The sequence below is a fragment of the Aedes albopictus genome, chromosome 2 (assembly GCF_035046485.1).
Source record: "Aedes albopictus strain Foshan chromosome 2, AalbF5, whole genome shotgun sequence".
Classification (NCBI taxonomy): Eukaryota; Metazoa; Arthropoda; class Insecta; order Diptera; family Culicidae; genus Aedes; species Aedes albopictus.
This window is the reverse complement of record NC_085137.1, coordinates 352719737-352740867: the sequence shown is the minus strand read 5'-3', so window position 1 is coordinate 352740867 and position 21131 is coordinate 352719737. Positions and strand designations below refer to the sequence as shown.

The window sequence follows — 21131 nt, the reverse complement described above, 5'->3', positions numbered from 1 at the left end:
AATAGTCGCAGATTATATCTGAACCGGTAGTGTTCCGGAACCGGTTCTGGGTGTCCCGCCGGAAGTGGACAAATATAAAAGTGAACCAAACCCATGCATGCGACACATCAAATTGCAGCTTTTTGTATAACCTGATGAACGGTAGACAGGAAAATAGTCTCGGATTATATCTGAACCGGTAGCATCCCGGAACCGGTTCCTGGTGTCCCGCCCGAAGTGGCCTAATTCATACATGCGACACATCAAATCATGGCCTTTTCGATAACTTGTACGATCAGCAAGAAAATAAGCTATGCCCACATTAGAAACTACTGATAGTGTTCCGGAATCGATTTGAGGTATCTCGCTGAAAGTAGCCGAATGTAAAAGAGAACCAAAAAAATATTCGCGACACATCAAATGGCATTTAAGGTATCCTGATGAACGGTTACCAAGAAAAAATATCTCAGTTCATGCTTGGGAAAACTAGTAGTGTCCCGGAATCGGTTCCCGGTGTCCCTCTGGATGTGGTCAAATGTAGAAGGGAACGCAACTCCATGCATGCGCTTCATCAAACTGCGGTTTTTTCGATAAGCTGATGAAAGGTTTTCAAGAAAACCAGCTCAGATTACGTTAGAGACCACCGATAGTATTCCACAACCGGTTTCAGGTGTCCCGCCGGAATTGGTCAAAATAGTAAAAATGAACCATGTAAATTTTCCGAAACCGGTTAAGGGTGTCCCACCGGAAGTGGACATACATAAAAGTGAATCAAACCCATGCTTGTGGTACATCAAATCGCTTTTTTGTCAGTAACCTGATGCATGGATGATAAGAAAATAGGAACAGTCCACAGAAGTTACTACCGGTAGTGTTTTTAGTTCCGAGTAACCTGATTAACAATTTTCATAAACTCAGATCACATTTGAATATGCCGGTAGTGTTACGGAATCATTTCCGGGGGTCTCGTAAGCAATACAAAATATACTCAGATTACATAAGAGGCTACCGGTGGTGTTGCAGAAGCAGCGTTGGGTGCTTCAGCGGAATTACGAAAGTGAACTAAATCAATGCAAGCGATGGATATGTGTAAGAGAACCAAAAACCTTAAAAAAACTAAAGCGATCTCATCAAATCACACCATTTTAGATTCCTGATACGTAAATTTACAGTAGGATGGATCAACGTTGTATGGAAAAATTAAAATTTAAGCGCATCAGCCCGGAACATTCTTTTAAATCTTTATTTGCGTCTAAAATTACTACGCAAAAATTTTGATGCGGCTGGAGGGCGAGCTCTGTAATGTGGTTGATATTTGAATGTGATACAGCATTGGCAATTCAAATTACTACATTACAAATTCTACATGAATTTTGCAACCAATGATAATAAAATATAGCATAAAATGTGCAGATAAAACTTTGTCAAAGTGTTCTGTGGAAAAAGTTTAATCCTGGCTAGTAATTGTCATCTTGGTATGAATCAGCCTCCAGTGAAGGTGGTCAAGCAGTCAACTGAAAGGACTGATACTTTCAGCTCTGCCCATACGTTGAATATAACGTCGGAATAAGTGCCCCAATTCGATGATGACCTTGATAAAATTCTTGATTTTCAGAAATTCAGAAATTCGTAGGTGGTACAGTCCCAGATCGCTGTTATGAGCATTTCCCTCTTCTTGTCCATTACCAAAGCACAGAGATTTGAGGCTGATCACTGACTCTAAGGCAAGATTGATTGCGTCGACTGAAAGATCATGAGTACATATTCGACGAGAAAGGCACTATCACCACTAGGTGGATAAATCTGGTTTTTTTATTTAAAACCTGAAATTGGATTTATATTACCGTTGATATTTTTGCAAAATTCACAATATTGCACTATAAAAAAATACTCGAAAATATTTTTTTAGTGGCAACATCAAATATAAGTTACTTTGCGCATAAATAATACGAAGAAATAAAAAAAACTATTTTTAGCCACTGGATTGTATGGAAACCGGCTATAGTGCAAGGGTGGACTTTTATCGGTGAGTTCGTTTCATTTTAAGAACAACTGTTTGGTTTAATTTAAAGAACTAAAACTAAACCATATTTACGTGTATTCACATGTCCCGAGATGAACCAGCCCAGGGCTAGATGACTGTAAAAACATGGCCGATGTCGTTATTGACTTAATAAAGTTTGGAATTCTCGAAAATGCACATTGAGAGCGTTAGCTTCTCCCAAGCTCCGTTTGTTGTGCAATTGCGATTGTTCAGGTCAATCACGGAGTCGCAACTACGAATTGTTATTCATGCTCATGCTCAATAATATGAAGTAGAAGTTGAGATTTGCACCTTACTAACAAAAGAGCAATGGCGTACGATTCAACCACCATCCTGTCCGGCCTTCCCGAGCAGAAGGGAATACTTTACAAATACATGGCGAAGAGCAACCTATACTGTTATGCCTAAAACCTTTGTTCTATGAAATGTTTCGTGCTACCAACAGTTTGTCAATTCAAACGATCATATTTTTAAAACAACAGTGTATTTAAATATTAAAATTGACTCCTCGTCTCCATGGTCACCTATACATCGATGGACCCTTACATATTGAGATGTGAAAGGTCAGTATGCAGTAATTACTTCTATCAAAGGAACTTTCGTGTTTGCTACCCCTTCATTTTACAAAATTTCAATATTCTACATCGAGCAACCAGCTGTTCGACGCAGTCATTTTCTACCACCATTAAGGCGCTGCCGCCATGCCACGTTGACACACCTTTCAGAACTCACATAATCTATCTTCCGCAGAAATGTCAATGCAAACCATGCGTGTTACTGTGTTGCTGCTTATTATGGGACTTTTGCTGACACGAAGAGCTTTTTGGTATGATGGTGATGACGAGGAGGCCCGACCATATATACAAGAAATCCACCGAAGTAGAAGAAGAAAATAATGTTGAAGACTTTACACACACAAAACGTCCGCAATGCCGACAGGACCAGTGTGCGGTGCAAATGGCACGGCGAAAATTTATCAAACCAGCTTAAGCGCACGCAAACAGGTGATTAGCACGTGGTTAAGCTCTCCGCAAGGCGGCTGGAAAAAAAAAATAAGCTGAGAGGTTCTTTGTTCGGTTGAAATCATCAGAGCTAGCGTGATTCGTTTTTAAAGGGCCACCCAAGCAGTGCATTAATCGCGTTAATTCACTAGGTCTGAGGGCAAAGTAGCTTTAAGTGGTTTGAATGATGAATCACGTTCCACGGAAATTTTTTTTATTACATCAACGACTTTTTTGTTTGAAAATTGCAAAACATAAAGAATAAATATAAATTTCCAGAATGATTTCAGATAATAAGTAAAATGAAATCATGGTAAACAAAAATCTCAAATTTTCTAGTAAAAATACCGAAAAATATCTGGGTTAAGTTCTTGAGTACATGTGAAGCTGAGATATGGGTAGGTGTCAAATAGTCTCGAGATTATTAGATATTAGTAAATATCTAAAAGATTCTGGAGCAGTTTCCATTTAAGAACGGATTTTTTGAAAAATAACAGTTGAAAATTCCAATTTGAACTTGAATGATAAACTGTAGCTCTCATCATTACAATCCGATATTTCCCACGTATTCCCAGGTATTATAACCAAATAATTTGTCTCCTGTTAACATTACCACGAGGGTGAAAAAGGCCCTGCATCAGTTTTCCAGACTGTCTTTTCTTCTTTTTCTTCTTCTTCTTCTTCTTCTTTTTTCTGTTTCTTTATGGCTCGATGTTCTCACTGGAACTTGGGCTGCTTCGCTTCAACTTAGTGTTCTTTGAGCACTTCCACAGTTATTAATTGAAGGGCTTTCTTTGCCGGCCATTGCATGAATTTGTATATTGTGAGGCAAGTACAACGATACACTATGCCCAGAGAGTCGAGAAAATTTTCCCGACCGGAACGGGAATCGAGCCCGCCGTCTCCGGATTGGCGATCCATAGCCTTAACTAGGCTAACTGTCAGACTGTCATTCACCCCCAACCGTGCAAATTCCGCGGTCTGTTCAAGCTGCAAAAACTTGACATTTCATTCCACTTGTTAGGATATTTTCAAATAATTGCTGTAGTTGTACTGAACAAAAACTAACGCAAAAAAAGTCTCATTTATAGGATCAACTTCTGCCGCTTCCATGGACAAAAAGTTACACAAAAAAGGCCAGGAAAATTAGGTCATCTCAACGCGGTTTTACGATAACCCTCTCGTTTTTCTGCTCTCGCTCATTTTATAGTCGCTGCTGCGACCGAGCAGCGAGAAAAGTTTTCCTCGCCCCAGTCAGCTTTCGGAATGGATAAATCTTCGCGCTACTGTCAGGTTATTTTACAGTCTCCGGGGAGACATACCTACCAACTTTTTTTTTCTGGCTCTACAAGATTTTATTTTTTTCAGGCTCCACTTTTTTCTCCGAGCTTCTTGGGGAAATATTTTCGCTCCGACCTTCTCTGACAGTGTTTGCGCTCGGGTTGTTAATCCGATGGTTATGGTGTTGGAAATTATGTACTTCATTAATTTCAATAATTAGCCTCGGCGGAGGTGAAAGTTGTTCCGCTTCTTGCAGTGCTTTCTGTTCTGATGTGCATCCCATGAAGGTTTTTTTATTTGATCATGAAATTTTCCGCTTGTTCGAGGATGGAACATAATCTTTTCAGGGCATTTTTAAATTTTGATGTACTGGGGAATACGCCAAAATAGCAATTATAAACAAACATGAGCTTAATTTGCTCATGACAATCTCTTCACAGAGCTAGTGGCACACATATTTGAATAGCGACTTGTTTCTTAATGAGGTGCAAGCCTGCTCTTCTGAATAGTGTTCACCAAGCTCTTTTACATACAGGGGTTATTGCCAAAATGTTTAGGATAGGCAACTCTTTTCCTCACACAAAAAAGTTCAACAAGCTGTAGCTTTTCATAGGGTGCATTACAATTTTCAAAAATTTGTTGGACTGTTTTTCTACCTATCTACATTGGTACAAATTTGAACTCGAGTGGTTAATCTTTCGCGACAAATAATAGTCAGTGAATCAAATTTTGTGAAATGTTGAGCATTCATTAACAAGGTATTAACGATTAATGAAATTATACCGGTTCAAGGTTTTCCCTGCAAAACGGTGAGTCAATAGGGAGAGCGTTCAACATAGCTTTGGTCCTCACAAGTTCCTACCTCATGCTTCCACGGGTCAAGTGATGGCAAAGACTGCCAGCTAAGAATTGTGTGCTTAGCTGGTAATTCAGCCTGGGCACTGTTGTCCTTCTGACTTCAGCTAGATTGAGGAGGTACGACCCGAGCGTCTGTTCACCAAGGAGGTGCGGCCAAACAGCGTCTAATCTGGCATCCAGCGGCTGAGTTAGAAACGCTGCACCACGCCCAGTTAGATCCAAGGTGGTATGGTAGCCCCATCAGCTTCGAAGTAATGGAATTGCAAGTCACTAGGTTTCGCAGGATGTAACAGGATCATCTACGACGAACTACATCCCCGCAACTTCGACATCGTGGCGTTGCAGGAATTTTGTTGGACTGGACAGAAAGTGTGGAAAAGCGGGCATCGAGCGGCTACCTTTTACCATAGCTGTGGCACCACCAATGAACTGGGAACAGGATTTATAGGTAGTGTTGGGGAAGATGCGACAACGCGTGATTGGGTGGCAGCCGATCAACGCAAGGATGTGCATGTTGAGAGTTAAGAGCCGTTTCTTCAACTACAGCATTATCAACGTCCACTGCCCACACGAAGGGAGACCTGATGACGAGAAAGAAGCGTTCTGCGCGCAGTTAGAGCAAACATACGATGGTTGCTCGCCGCGTGACGTGAAAGTCGTTGTCGGCGACATGAACGCGCAGGTAGGAAGGGAGGAAATGTACAGACCGGTTATCGGGTTAAACAGCCTGCACGCCGTATAGGGGCCATCCATAAACCACGTCATGTTGGGGAAGGGAAGGGGGGTTCGGGCAATGACCAAGACCCCCTCTCTCTCTCTCTTCTTCGTAACGCCTCATAGGGACAAAGCCTGCTTCTCAGCTTAGTGTTCTATGAGCACTTCCACAGTTATTAACTGAGAGCTTCCTCTGCCAATGACCATTTTGCATGCGTATATCGTGTGGCAGGCACGAAGATACTCTATGCCCAAGGAAGTCAAGGAAATTTCCTTTACGAAAAGATCCTGGACCGACCGGGAATCGAACCCGTCACCCTCAGCATGGTCATGCTGAATACCCGTGCGTTTACCGCCTCGGCTATATGGGCCCTCATAGACCACGGCCCATACAAATTTAAACATTTTTGTATGGACGAAAGACCACACGGGATGGGGGGGGAGGTTTCTGGTGGGGGTTCTCGGAATCTCCCAAAAAATGACCGCGTGGTTTATGGACAGCCCCATAACAAAGAGTTAAACCAATGGGAAAACATGTTTTGGCAACTTAATACCATGGTTAGTTTCCTGTGATCGATTTTATTATCAGCACCTGCCGAGCTCATAGTATAACGAAGCAACTGCCGGTGTAATACTCATGCCTTAAATCGATCAAAAATTCATCGCGCTTTATCAGATCATCTATAGCAGCGTTTCTCAAACTATGGGTCGCAGCAGCAAAAAAACATCAACAGCAGTTCAGGACGTGCCCCAATCCTCAAAAGTTCCACAAGAGAGTGAGAAAAAAAAGAAGATGAAGCCGTAATTATGCGCAGGGAAAAATATTTGTTTTTATTTTTGACAATCTGGGGATAGGAAGAATAAGCATTTAATCAACCGTATATCGGGCCAACACCTGCATTTCATTAGCACTAATGGCGCATATACGGCAGATTAGCATTTAATTACCTGCTGTAAAGCCGCATATAGGGCCGAATTAATGCCATTTTAACTATTTATTGGTTACATGGGTAGTACCTCGGCTGCAGCACTAGGTTTCGCGACTCCGAATCACAGAAATGAATGGTACGACGGAGAATGTGAACAGTTGAAAAACAAGAAGAATGCAACATGGGCGAGAATGCTGCAACACCGTTCGAGAATGAATGAGGCACGTTATGGACAGGCGCGAAACAGGCAGAACTCAGTCTTCCGGATGAAGAAGCCACTGGAGCCAACAAAGCCACTGGAGCAGATCAACTACCAAGCGAGCTTCTAAAATACGGCTGAGAAGCACTAGTGAGCATCTGGGTCATCATTGCCAAGATTTTGGAGGAGGAAGTATTTCCGGAGGAATGGATGGAAGGTGTCGTGTGCCCCATCTACAAAAAGGACGACAAGGGGTCGTCCATAAATGACGTAGCTTTTTAGGGAGGAGGGGGGTGTTTGTGATTTTGTGACGAAGTGTGACGATAGGGGGGTAGGGGTTCATGATATGCTACGTAGCTTTCTACTGAGCTTAATATTTTTTTTTACTTGATTTAAATGATCTGTTTATTTCCATCACATTAATGTAAATAAGGAATAATGGACATAAATGACGGCTTTCTTTTATAAGATAGGCAGCTATCGGACGCAACAACTGTATCGGAAAAAAATGTTTTTGAAGTGCTGCGTAAAGAATAATGAATAATGAAAAAATAATGTGTATGAAAATCAATTTCGCTCAAATGCTTTCAACGATCAATAGTTTTCTGCTGTCTATAGGGCAATGCACGCTGCTAAGGCTGCGAAGGAAAACAAATTCGAAGTTTTTGGCATTATGGCATTATTGCAGGAGTGCCTTATATAGTTTCTACAAAACTTCATTGAAGAATTCCTCCAAAAATTTCTTAAGGAGCACCTCTAGCAGCTTTGTAAGGAATTTCTCATGGTGTTCTTTATAAGTTCCTCCAACAATAGAAGGATAACATTTATACAGGAATTCTTACTGGTAATCCCAGAAAAGCTTCTGAAAACATCTCAAAAGGATTTGGAGGTATCTCAAAAGGAATCCCTCAAGGAACTTCCAGAAGAATTTCAGAAAAACTCCTGGAGTAATCTTGAAAGGAAATCAGAGAGAAATGCCAAAAGAGATCCCGTGAGGAGTTCCCGGAGCAATTCTAGATGGAACTTTTAAATAAATCTTGAATAAACTCCTGAAAGAATCTCAGAAGGAGCTATGAGTCTCAGAAGCAACTCGTGGTTAAATTTCTCAAGAAATCACGAAAGAAATTATTGAAGGAATCCCGCAAGAAATTTCTGAAGGAATCCCGAAAATAACTTTTGGGGAATCCAGGAAGATATCCACATAGAACTCCTGGTGAAACCTTAGCAAGAAAATCCTGAAGGAATTCAAAAAGAAGTGAATGGAAGGATGCCGGAAAACATTCCTGGAGGAGTCCAGGGAAAAAAATCCTAGAAGGAAGTCCTCGAGGAACCCCAGAAGAAACTACCAGAAAAATTCAGGAATAAATTCCTGAAGGAATCCGAAAAAGAACTCCTGGAGGAATCGCAGAAACAACTTCTGGAGGGGTTTTGAAATAATGCTGGAGGGGTTTCCTACGGAGATCTCGGAATGAATATCTGAGTGAATTCCTGAAAGAAACCAAGAAGGAACTCCTGGAGGAATGCCGAAACGGACTTCTTCAGGAAACCTAGAAAGAAGTTCTGATGGAATCTCAAAAGAAATTCCTTTTGAAGCCCCTTAAGAGATGTCCGAAGAATCGGCTGGTGAAATAGTGGAGAAGAAAACCTCGAAAGAACCCGAAGGAAGCCATGGATAAACTTTTAGAAAAACCTTAGAAAAAAAACTCCCGGAGAAATCCCAGAAGGAACTTTTAGTGGGATCGAAGAAGGAACTCCGGAAAGAGTTCTTGGAGGGATCTCTGAAGGAACCTCTGAAGGAATACAAAAAGAAGGAAATCTCAAATAGAATCCCAATGGAAATTCCTGGAAAAATATCAGAAGGAAGTACTGGAGTAATTAAAAAGGGAGGAATCCTCAAAAATGGGAATCTCAAAAGAAACTCCTTGAGGAATTCCAGAATGAACTGCTGAAAGAGTTTTAGAAGAAACACTCCTTCAGGGTCCTTCAATTGTCGTGATGAATTTTATTCAAATGAATCCAAATTGATATTCTTAACAGATTTATTAGAGAGCAAACTAATATCTTCGAAAGAGCTCCTAGAATAATACAGTATTGAACTTTATTGGGAGCATCTACTTACTGTTCTTCGGCATTAAGCAGAACGATCAATAAACCAAGTCATTAACTTTGGTGATATTCTCCTCTGGTTGCACCTATGGTCTTGATGTTGGTGATCTGAACCTGGCAGTCGGAAATGTTTTTTTTTCTGATTCAACGAGATTTCTAGCCCTTTTACATCTCAGGACTCACGCTTTACTTCTCTTCCAAAAAAGAACTCACATTTTGCGAGTTTGTCGGGAGTGGGATTTGATCCCAGGTCCTCGGCGTGATAGTCACGTGTATTAACCATCACACCAGAATCTGCTTTACAGTCGGTAATGTTTTCTAGCTATTGTTGTTTTTTTTTAATAATATTCTTCAATCCTACAAGTTGAAATAGATATCAGAACTAAATTTCGAGTTTTTTTGTTATTTGCTTTTTGACCTGAAAGTTTTGTTGTGGGGGGGGGGTGCTTTAAGAAGCTACGTCATTTATAGGGGGGGTATCCAAATTTGTGACGAAATGCTACGAAGGGGGGGGATTAAAATCGCTTAAAAAAAGCTACGTCATTTATGGACGCCCCCCAAGTAGGATTGCGGGAACTATCGCGCGATCACACTACTGAGCGCTGCCAAAAAGTTTTTGCCGCCGTCTAACACCGATTGCAAGAGCGTTCGTGGGGCAATATCAGGCTGTTTTCATGGGTGAACGCGCTACAACGGAGCAGATGTTCGCCATCCGCCAGGTGTTGCAGAAATGCCGCGAATACAACGTGCCCACACATCACTTGTTCATCGATTTTAAATCGGCGTATGGTACAATCGATCGAGACCAGCTATGGCAGATTATGCACGAATACGGATTCCTGGATAAACTGATACGGTTGATCAAGGCGACGATGGATCGAGTGATATGCGTATTTCGAGTATCAGGGACACTCTCGAGTCCCTTCGAACCTTGCAGAGGGTTACGGCAAGGTGATGGTCTTTCGTGCTTGCTGTTCAACATTGCTTTGGAGGGTGTAATAAGAAGAGCCGGGATAAACACGAGTGGGACGATTTTCACGAGGTCCGTTCAGCTGCATGGTTTCGCTGATGATATTGAAGTAATAGCTCGTAGATTTGAGACGATGGCAAAAGCGTACATCCGACTAAAGAGTGCAACCATGCGAATCGGATTAGTCATTAATGTGTCGAAGACAAAGTACGTGATGGCAAAGAGCTCCAGGGAGGAATCATCGCGCCCGCCACCCCTAATTTATAACGACGGTGATGAAATGGAGGCGGTTGAAAAATTCGTGTACTTGGGCTCACTGGTGACCGCCGACAACGACACCAGCAGAGAAATTCAGAGGTGTATTGTGGCAGGAAATCGAGCTTACTTTGGACTCCGCAGAACACCATGATCGAACAAAGTTCGCCGTCACGGTCACACGAAGTTAACTATCTACAAAACGCTGATTAGACCAGTCCTCTATGGGCACGAAACATGGACCCTACGTGCAGAGGACCAACGCGCCCTTGGAGTTTTCGAACGGAAGGTGTTGCGTACCATCTACGGCGGAGTGCAGATGGAAGACGGGACTTGCAGAATGAACCTCGAGCTGCATCAGCTGCTGAGAGACCCAACCATCGTCCACACCGTGGAAATCGGGAGGCTACGGTGGACGGGCCACGTCATCAGGAAGTCGGATAGCAACCCGACAAAAATGGTTCTTAAGAGTCATCCGACCGGTACAAGAAGACGTGGTGGGCAGCCAGCTAGATGGGTCGATCAGGTGGAGGACGATCTGCGGACCCTTTGCAGAGTGTGGAACTGGAGACACAAAGCCATGGACCGAGTAGAATGGAGACGGCTACTATTTACAGCAGAGGACACTCAGGCCTTAGCCTGACCGGTAAGGTAAGTATATCTGTGTTGCAAAGTTTGGTGATTTCTAGCTTGGCCTAGCTTTAAAAAAAAAACAAAAGTTGTACAGCAAAATGATAATGAAAATTACTTTTCAAGGAGCACTAATTACATTATGTTGCACAGCTCAGTGGTTCCTAACATTGGATCACGAGCCACACTAATTTCTCAAGAATCTAAAGTGTAAGGACAAAATCAAAATGTTTGTCGTTTTGTAAATCCCAAGAAGCACTACCACGCTTAAAGTGGTGTTGCAAAATACAGTAGTTGCGAGTTCGTGGTAAAATAGCACGCTAATCTTACAAGAACCGACAATGCTGGAAGAAGTGTTTTTTTTTTTTTTCAGATTGAGCATTGAGCAATTGATTTTTGAAGTGGGTTTCAAGCCTGTTAATTCTGATTTTTTGTATGGGAAACTTCAAAATTGTCAAATATTGGGGGTGAATCAATGCTTGCCCTCCAAGTTGGCGCTTATGAATTTTGACTTCACAAACTGAATCCCATTAACGCACTAAATCCCGATAAACACTCCCCCAATTTACGCTAAATTCAGTTTACGCTCTATTCGTTTTGAGCGTAAATTGGGGTTTTAGTGTAACACTCTAATGAACTAAGCATTATTGAGTATCCTCAGTCAATGCAACGAATTGTCTGCTTTCTATTGAATTACTTACCAAAACATTCGAAGAATGAAACTCGATTCTGCAAGGAGAAAAAAAAACGAATTATAAACAACACAAGTTTGTAAACTGTCTGAGCAGTGATGAGCAGAAGTGTCATTTGTAAAACTTCTAAAAATTGTCCGTCACAACTACTGTGTATAAAAACTTGATGATTTTGAGGCCATATCGGTCCTTTTTCTACTCATAGTATAAGGGAGTATAGATCAAAGTGGATAATTAAATGATAGATATGATAGAATTCGCTAGGTAGCGAACAAGTGTGAAAATTTTATAGAAGGTGATATACTACTGTGTATAGGCTGTACCCTCGTGAGGACGGGCATTAGCGTACTGTATGATCAAGGAGGTCATAGATATTCCCATTACGAGAAGTTCGTTAGCGTTAGCGTTAGCGTAGTTACGGTATACTTCGTAGATTGGATACTAACAATATTCATGTACCTTTTGCTAATCTTGCTCGGATTGCTTTTCGGAACAAGGCCGGGGAGTTAACTTTGCTCCAATCTTATGCAAGAATACCAAAAGCACAAATGCTATTATTCCCGGCCACGCCCATCTTTACCGTAACTTGGGATAGGGGAAGGAAATGTTGATGTAGCACTTATTTAAGAGGCCTCCGACTCAGTGACACTCCCATAAGTACTACGGAGTGGGCGGTTGGGAGGTGTATTATGTAGGTCAAGGATTCGCCTGAAAAGTTGGCGATGGACCCACGGCATTGGTTGTTTATTTTTTTAAAATTTAATTTTTTGAAAGCCGCAATCAAAAGAGATATTTTTTTCTATTTATTGTTTAAATAATTATGTTTTCGGCTCAGTGAGAGGCCCAAGCAGAACCGATCCCTCCAGGGTCATCGGAACATTACAATAAATGTTTGAAACGCGTAAAAAAAAAGAAAAAAAAAGTTCGCGATCCGAGAAAAAAAAACGCGAAAACAACGAAAAATAACATTCCAATTTATTTAAAAAAATCACGTGGAACGAGTTGAACGAAAATAAAATCAAAAGATATTTTTTTATTTATTGCATAAATAAGCATGTTTCAGCTCAGTGCGAGGCACAAGCAGAACCGATCCCTCCAGGGTCATCGGAAATTTGCAATGAATGTTTAGAACGCGAGAAAAAAAATTGGCGGCTCGAGAAATAACAAAATAAAAGAAAAAAAAATTAAACAAAAAAATATGTTAGACAACGACAAAAAACATCTCATTTTATCAAAAAATAAATAGAACAAGAAAAAACACACACATTTACACCCGCGACATTACGACACTCGGCTCGAAGAAAAACGACGCGAACAACGTGATCTACCTGCCACCGAATGATATGGCGATCTTGACCCTTCAAAAAATAAGAAGGATGTTTCGTCGTCTCGACCGCAGGGTTGCCCGCTTGTACATCTGAAATAGATAATAGTATTAAATGATGGTGATAGGATCACAACAGTTACACATTTTTTTGAAAACAAATCTCTCTAGACATAGACAAAAATTACCTGAATCCTCCTGAAACAAATGGTTTAGTAATAATGAAAAACATAAAAAAAGTAGATCAAATTGTGCTCTTGGAATTTTCTTGCATATATATTAACAAAGCTAAAAAAAATACAAGATCAACATTTGTTATGGTAGATCTTACGCCGTAAATATTCCCATTACGAGAAGTTCATGGACAAACTGCTAATCGAACCCAGGAACTCTCAGCATGGTCTTCATCAATACTGAAACTTTCACAAATTCGGTTTATGGGCTTTTTATATCCAACTCTTCTATGCCAGATGAGTACAACATTATTGTCAACACTTAAAATAATCACTTCGCTTAGCAATCCTATTTAGAATGTCATAAAATGAAAAATGTTGCAAGAGTAGTTTCGAGGAAGATTAAACTGAGTTTTAAATTGTGTAGTAAAACAGCTAGGAAAAACGACAACATTTTCGCTTGCTTCTCTGTTTACGATGACATTTATTGTCTAGTTGCGGGTGGTTGGTCCCTCGTGTCGCACATATGCACAAGATTAACATCTCTATGTAATCGTATGTAGAAAGATAGCTCTAATGCGAAACATTGTGGAGCTATTTACTTGTGTGTGAAGCAGCACAACCAAGTGTACGGATTAGGGTGATAGATGGGACAGTTGACCCCAAAATAGCCGCCTACGCTTGAAGGGCATTTGCCTGGGAGGTGTGTCGATTTGACTGTCACAAGTGATGATACCACAAATGAAAAATGATGGCAATTTTGTGCCTATACATTTTGTTGTTTCGGGTGGTTGCTATCATTACCGGTTTACTATTGCTGTAGTGAGTTGTGTAGCATGATTGAAAATAGCACCCATGAGGACAGTTTTGAACTATTTCCTGGAATCCATATGTAATTGAAACTGAGGATATGTTTAATTACATGACACTATAAATATGCACTTAATTGATTTCTAAGTAAATGCTAATTATATAACTATCATCAAAGGATCAATTACACTCCAAACTCTTTATGCTATGGTTCAAAGCAAATATTTTTAACGAATGTGTGAAACTTTTATCAATTCCCCACAATTTCTTAAGCCATAAAATTCTCCCACAACAACCGTGGGAATATGTCTTAATTTAGCAAGCGCATCATCCCTCCAACCCAGCTCGATCAATCCGCAGCACCCGACCGCGCCCGTTCGACCCGACCCGAATCCGACGCCGACAAGCTATGCGAGCAAGATGTTTGTGTTTCCCAGCGCAACTGTTCCATTTCCTCATTATCAGCTGGCATCCTTTGGCTCGTTCCGATGTGCGGCCAAGGAGCTTTCTGCCAGAGCATCATGTTTCAAGACTGTCCTGCATTTTCCGACGTGGCTTCCCTATTCCCGTCATAGACTGTCGCAAAAGAGTTTCAAGGTAAGTTTTCATAAATATCGGTGTTGAACACAACTCACTTCAATAATTGAATTAAAAACTGAATTACCAAGTTCGTGGTTTGCACTGCTATGGTGCGTAGATTTGTTAACAATATTTCGTAATAATGCAAGAAACTTTTCATGTTGAATAGGTGATTATGAAAATACTAAATTTTCTAGGATTTTTCAATACAGTCATATTTTCAGAAACAGTCTAACCATCCGGAGCATCTTCCGACGAGAACAACATTCCTCTGTGCACCACCACCGCACCGTCTGAATGGAGAAAATGCGAGACCGGATCTAAAGTAACACCCTTGATTACCGCCAAACAACGACGCAACGGTACCGCTGGGATTTTAGGATCCCTCATAAAAAGCTGAAACAGTGACGATCGTTGTCTTCGCTGTGCCACCGTTTTGCTGCTATCTTCTTCCTCTTCTTAATGCAGCAGTGTCGAAGAGTGCTTCTCTCTAGCTAGTATAGTGTATCTAGGGAAGCATTTTTGATTAAAGCTCTCGCATTCACACCCGTGTCTCCTGTTTGGAATGCTTTGCGAAACAGCCTTCCCCAGAAAAGAACGATTCGGAGAATGGAATTCTTAAACTTAATATCTGTAGCTTTAACTTTTTCTCTCACTACTTTCAAAACAACTCAATTGAATGAGTTTTTTATGAGCGTAGGCACACCTAAAGAACCACTAAGGAGCAGTGCTGTCATGGTTATATCAGAGCTGGTTACTCAAAGTATAGGAATAACTTCAATGTGGTGCCTTATCAAGAATAATTTCGGTGAACCCCTACATAAATTTTCTAACGAAATTTTTCTATAATTCCTCGGAAGGGGCATTCTTGCAGAAATTCCTTTTATGAGTACATCAAGAAATCTTCTTAACATTCCTTCGAAAATTCTTTTAGAATGTACTCCTTTAAAGACACGGACACATTTAGTGATTCCAATGAGCTATTTGCTCTTTGAAGGAATCACGACACTAAAAAAGGACTAGCATGCAACTCCCAGTGGCACAGCCGAAAACTATTCTTGACAGCTGCGGTGGGAATCGAACCACACTCCCTAGCACGATGCGACTAAATGCTTGGTGACACTAGTCGCACGGCCAAGAAGCCACAAAGAAGATTTTTGCAGGATTTTTATTAAAATTAAAGCAGTAAGAATTGCTCCAAAGATTCTTCCAAGTATCCCTTTAAGATGCATGCCTGTCCATTTCTTTGGATTTCGTCCAGAGATTCTTGCAGTTATTTTCCGTAGGCCTTCTTGAGGTTTTTTTTTTTTCAAGAAATTTCTCAAAAGATATCTTGAAACTTTCCACGAGCAGTTTCTTCAGAAATTCCTCCTCGGATTCCTTCAGGTTCTTTTTAGGAAGTTCATTAAAGGATTGCTTCAGAAGTTCATGCACAAGAATGGCTCAAACTGTTTTTCATTGGAATTTCTCCAGATTTTTTTTATGGAAATTTCATAAATTTTTTCCAGAAACTCTTCTATGGGTTTTCTTTTTAAATTATGACATTTTCTAAGGAACTCTTTCAGAAACTATTGTTAAAATTTCTCCAGAGGTTACTCCAGCTATTAAGACCTTTCTTCAGGGTTTCTCTCAGAATTTTTCTGGTGATGCTTCAGAAGGTTTTCCAAAAATACTCTCAATAATTTCTACTTTATGCCACAAATGTTCAGCCTATTGGACGCAGTGGCTAAATTTCCCTAACAGGAGAGGAAAAAAATATATATTTCTACAAAAGATACTCTTTTCCACATATTTTTTTGAAGAATATATCAATAAATTTATCAATGAACACCTGCAAATGGTTCTCAAGTTCTTCCAAGTATTCTTTCAAATCGCTAGTGTAGAATCAGCATAAGTTAAAATACACAATAGTGAAAATTGAAAAAAAATCTTTCAAAGCTTCAAAAAAAAATCATTTAATGGCGATTGTCTAAAAAATTCTTCAAGATTCCCTACAGATATTTTGCGCACTAATCCCTTCGGTCAGTGCTTCCCAAACTGTGCGCCGCAGGATTTTTGCTTTTGTGACGAAACAAAAAAACAAACTCTTTATTTGTATTGCGGAACACTTTTAATTTTTTTTATTAGTAAAACTAGTGTCGCTCACATTTTTTTTAAATCTTTCCTGACTCTTCGATTGTTCCATAGGATTTCTGGTACCCTATTTAAACATATCAATTTAAACCACATTTTAAAATTTCAAGTGTTTGAAATTGTTTTTGGAATTCTTAAGCATAAGCCTAGCTTTTGATTTTACTATATCTTGTCCAAAGTTTTAATTTCATGAACATTATTAACGTTCTTTTCAGAATAATTACAAGGTCTTCGGAACAGCTTAGCGGCATGCAGGTTTTCCGATCTGGTAGTGTGAAGAGCTAGCTTTGATCTTTTTGAACCGGACTGTTTCATCAGTACTGCCGCAACCTCGATGAACTCGAATAAGTTTGTTATGCTTGGTTTCATCAATGGGGTTATATATGGCCAATCCAGGCCCAAAGGGTTAAGTTGAAATTTATGAAAATAGGTTCAATCAAAGCCCACAAGGCAGGTCTTAACAATCTCTTCATGTGTCCCAGTTTGCCGAAATTTTCCAAAATAATAAAAGTGTTGCTTTGCAATTTCTTCAAAAAGTTGAAGCTTTGGTCAAGCTCTGTGTAGTCATTTTCATTAAATAAGAATTCTTTAATTATTGCAAACGCTTTAGATTTTTTGACTGAATTTTGGAAATTCAGCAGCTTGTTTTACCTGTACATCTGAGTTTCTTCTTTTTTTTTAAACTTCTATGATGAAATCAACATGATTTTTGGAATCTTACAAATATTTAAACTATCTTTGAGAAATTAATTTAAAAAATAGTTTTCCAAATATTGAATTCTGAAAACATGATATTAGAGAAGTGTTGCACGATTTAGCCTTGCACACTGTAAAGTGAGGGTTGCCCAAAATTTAAAAAAAAATGTTAAAAACTTTGGTGCGCCGCGACATTTTTGGAAATGTCAAAGGGTGCCGCGATAGCAAAAAGTTTGGGAACCTCTGCCTTCGGTAATTGTATGAGAAATTATTCAAAGAATTCCTTCAGAGATTCCACTAGAGATCCCTCAGAAATATATTCAGCAAATTCTGCAATTTCTACAGGGATTTTTCCGGACATTTTTTTTTTCAGAGTTCCTTTGAAAATCCTATTGAAGATTTCTCCAGGAAATTTCTTAAGTAATCCGAGTAGGAGTTTCTGAAAGAATCCCTTAAAGAGTTTCTGAAGAAATCTTCAGTAGAAACCCAGTGGAATCTCAGAAAGTACACTTCCATAAATCCTTAGAAGAAGGCTATAAAAATCCTAGGAAATTTCTCGAAGGAACCCCTGAAAGAGTTTCTGAAGAACTTCTTGGATTAATTGTTGAAAAAACTCCATGGTAGACTATTTTTTCGGAAATCCTACAAAAAATAAATTGATGAATTTTGAGCAAAATTTCTGTCGCATCATATTTTTGATTTAAACTAGAAATCGAAAGATAAAGAGTCTCTCTCTCTCTCTCTTCTTGGCGTAACGTCCTCACTGGGACAAAGCCTGCTTCTCAGCTTAGTGTTCTATGAGCACTTCCACAGTTATTAACTGAGAGCTTCCTCTGCCAATGACCATTTTTGCATGTGTATATCGTGTGGCAGGCACGAAGATACTCTATGCCCAAGGAAGTCAAGGAAATTTCCTTTACGAAAAGATCCTGGACCGACCGGGAATCGAACCCGTCACCCTCAGCATGGTCATGCTGAATACCCGTGCGTTTACCGCCTCGGCTATATGGGCCCTAAAAAGATAAAGAGTAAGATAAAGAGTAGTTCTTCCTAATAAGGAACGACAATTGTTGTTTTGTTAAGAAATCTAAGAGTTCTGGAGAGCTAAAGTTGAGCGATTTGTATAGATATTTAACTTTTTTCAGCTCTGTTTCGAAACGGATATGAATAAGGGCTGTCCCTTAAAGAAATCCGATAGAAATGCTCAATCTGTGGTCGTGAATGGGAAGGAAGTCGCTTTTATAGGAAGAAACTTTTATTTATTTATTTGCCGTCAATCAATCGTAAACCAATTTCGATACCTACATTTCGTACCTAATATCTGCTTATAACTATTGTGTTTTTATAATTGTTATGCCAATTTTTCAAAACACTACATATGAAGACCACATCTATCTAGAATTTTATTTAACTTCTACGATATCTAATGTTTTAAAAACATTTCTACAACTGCGTTCGAGTCATATTTAGGTCAATCATTCCACAAAGCCGATGTATGCATAATTTGATTAAACATCCTTGAAGTCGTTTAGAATTCTTTCCTTGAATTTTTAAAGTAATTCCTCCTGGGATTGCTTCCGGGATTCCTTCAGGGATTCACTCAATAATTTCTTCGGGGATACCTTCAGGAACAACTCCTGGGATTATTTGGAAAATTCAATCTGAGATTCCTTCAGGAACTCATTTTTGACATTCCTCCAGGAATTATTTAGAGATTTCCTTAGGAATTTCTCTTGCAATTACTTCCGGGATTCCTTCAAGAACTCCTCCACGAACTCTTTTTAGGATTCATTCAAGATTTTTTTTTTCAAAAATTACTTCAGTATTTCCGCCTGTGATTTCTTCAGGAATTCTTCCTGAGATTCCTCTAGGGAGTCCTTCACGTATTCCTAAAGGAATTCCTCCAGAAATTCCACAAGAGATTCCTCCAAGAGTTTCTCCAGGGATTCTGATTTCTTTCTGGAATTCCTTCGGGGATTCCCTCCAGGAACTTGATCAGAGAGTCCTTCAGGAATTCATCCAGGCTTTCTTTCAGGAATTTCTAAAGATCCAGGGATTCCTCCATAGATTCCTCCAGGAATCCCTCAAAAGATACCCCTAGAAATTCCTCTAGAGTTTCCTCTGAAATACCGCTAGAGATTACTCCAGGAATTCCTATAGGCGTGTCTCCAGCAATTCTTCCAGGGATTTTTCCAAGGATCCCTCCAGGGATTCTCCCAGGAATTTCTCCAGATATTTAGTTGTTCCTCTAGAGATTCCTCAAGGAATTCCTCCAGAGATTCCTCTAGGAATTTCTCTAGAGATTCCTCCAGAAATTATTCTAGGGAGATTCCTCCAGAAATTCTTCTAGAGATTCAGGAATTCCTACAAGCATGTCTTAATGAATTACTCCAAGTATTTTTCCATGAATTCCTCAAGCGATTCTTCCAGAAATTCCTCCAGGCATTTCTTTAGAGATTCCTCCAGGAATTCCATTAGTCTAAGAATTTCTCCAGGCATTTCTCCAGACATTCCTCCGGGTATTCCTCTAGCATATCTCTAGGAGTTTCATCAGGGACTCTACCGCAAATTCCTCTAGAGATTTCTCTAGCTCTTCTTACATTCTCCTTCAGGCATTCCTCAGGATTTCTTCGAAGAATTCATATAAAGCCTCCTCATGAAGCTGCTCCAGGAATTCCTTCAGGAATTCTCCTAAGAATTTCTACAGGAATTCCTCCAAGAAATGATCCAGGAATTTGTTCAGGAATTCCTACAGCAATTCCCTCAGGTATTTCTTGAGGACATCCTCAAGAAATTCCTCAAGGAAATCATTCAGAAATTTCTCCTCCAGGGATTCCTCTATGGATTCCTCCAAGGATTCATCCTGCGATTCGTCTAGGAATTCCTCAAGGCATTCTTATAGAGATCCCTCGAGAAATAACTTCAGGGATTAATCTAGGAATTCTTCATGGAATTACTAACGGAATTTATCTAAGAATTCTTCCAGGAGTTTCTCGAGAAATTCCTTCAGAGATTCCTCAAGGTATTCCTCCTGGAGTTAGTTTAGGGATTCCTTCAAGGATTTTTCTAACCTTTCAGGAAATCCTCCACGCATTCCTTCAGGAACTCTTCTATTCATTCTTCCAGCAATTAATTCCTACAGCAAACTCTTCATCAGAAACCATTCCAGGAATTCCTCCCGGATTTTTTTTCTTTTCAGTTATTCCTCCAGGAATGCTTCTTGGGGTTTCTCCTCCAGAATTTCCTCAAGTAATTCTTCCAGGGATTACTACTGAGATTCCTTCAGAGATTCCTCTAGGGATTCCTTTTGAGATCCTCCAGGAATTTCTTCAAACATTCCTGCGAGACATTCTTCATGCACTTCTGCAGGAATTCTTCCAGGAATTCCTTCAGGTATTACTTCGAAAATTCCCCAGGAATTTCGCCAGGAATTTTCCCAGATATTTCTCCAGGGATTCCTACAAGGATGCTTCCAGGAATTCCTCAACGGATTTTTTTTTCAGGAATTCCACCTGGGGTTTATCCAGGAATTCCTCTATGCATTTCTCCAAGAATTCGTAAATTTTAGAAATCCTTTCACCATCTTTTCTAGGGGATGCATCCAAGAATTTCTCCAGGATTCCAAGAGAAATTCTTCCAGTGATTTGTGTTGAAATTCTTCAAGATAATTTTATAGGGATGCAGAAAATTCTCCAAGAAGTGGAAGCTCATCCATGAATTTGTTCAGGATTTTTAGATGAATTCCTTCAAGAACAGCC

At 39.9% G+C, this 21131-nt stretch overlaps 1 protein-coding gene across 22 annotated transcripts in view; it reads right to left on the bottom strand.

The window, feature by feature from the left end:
• The window catches only part of LOC115253727 (glutamate-gated chloride channel), a 773621-nt gene that overhangs the window by 606814 nt on the left and 145676 nt on the right, over nt 1-21131 (bottom strand). For all 22 annotated transcript variants that reach the window (XM_062852730.1, XM_062852735.1, XM_062852734.1 and 19 more), the window contains exon 2: nt 11668-11695. The gene's annotated coding sequence lies outside the window, so the exon portion shown is untranslated. The remainder of the gene's footprint in view (nt 1-11667; nt 11696-21131) is intronic.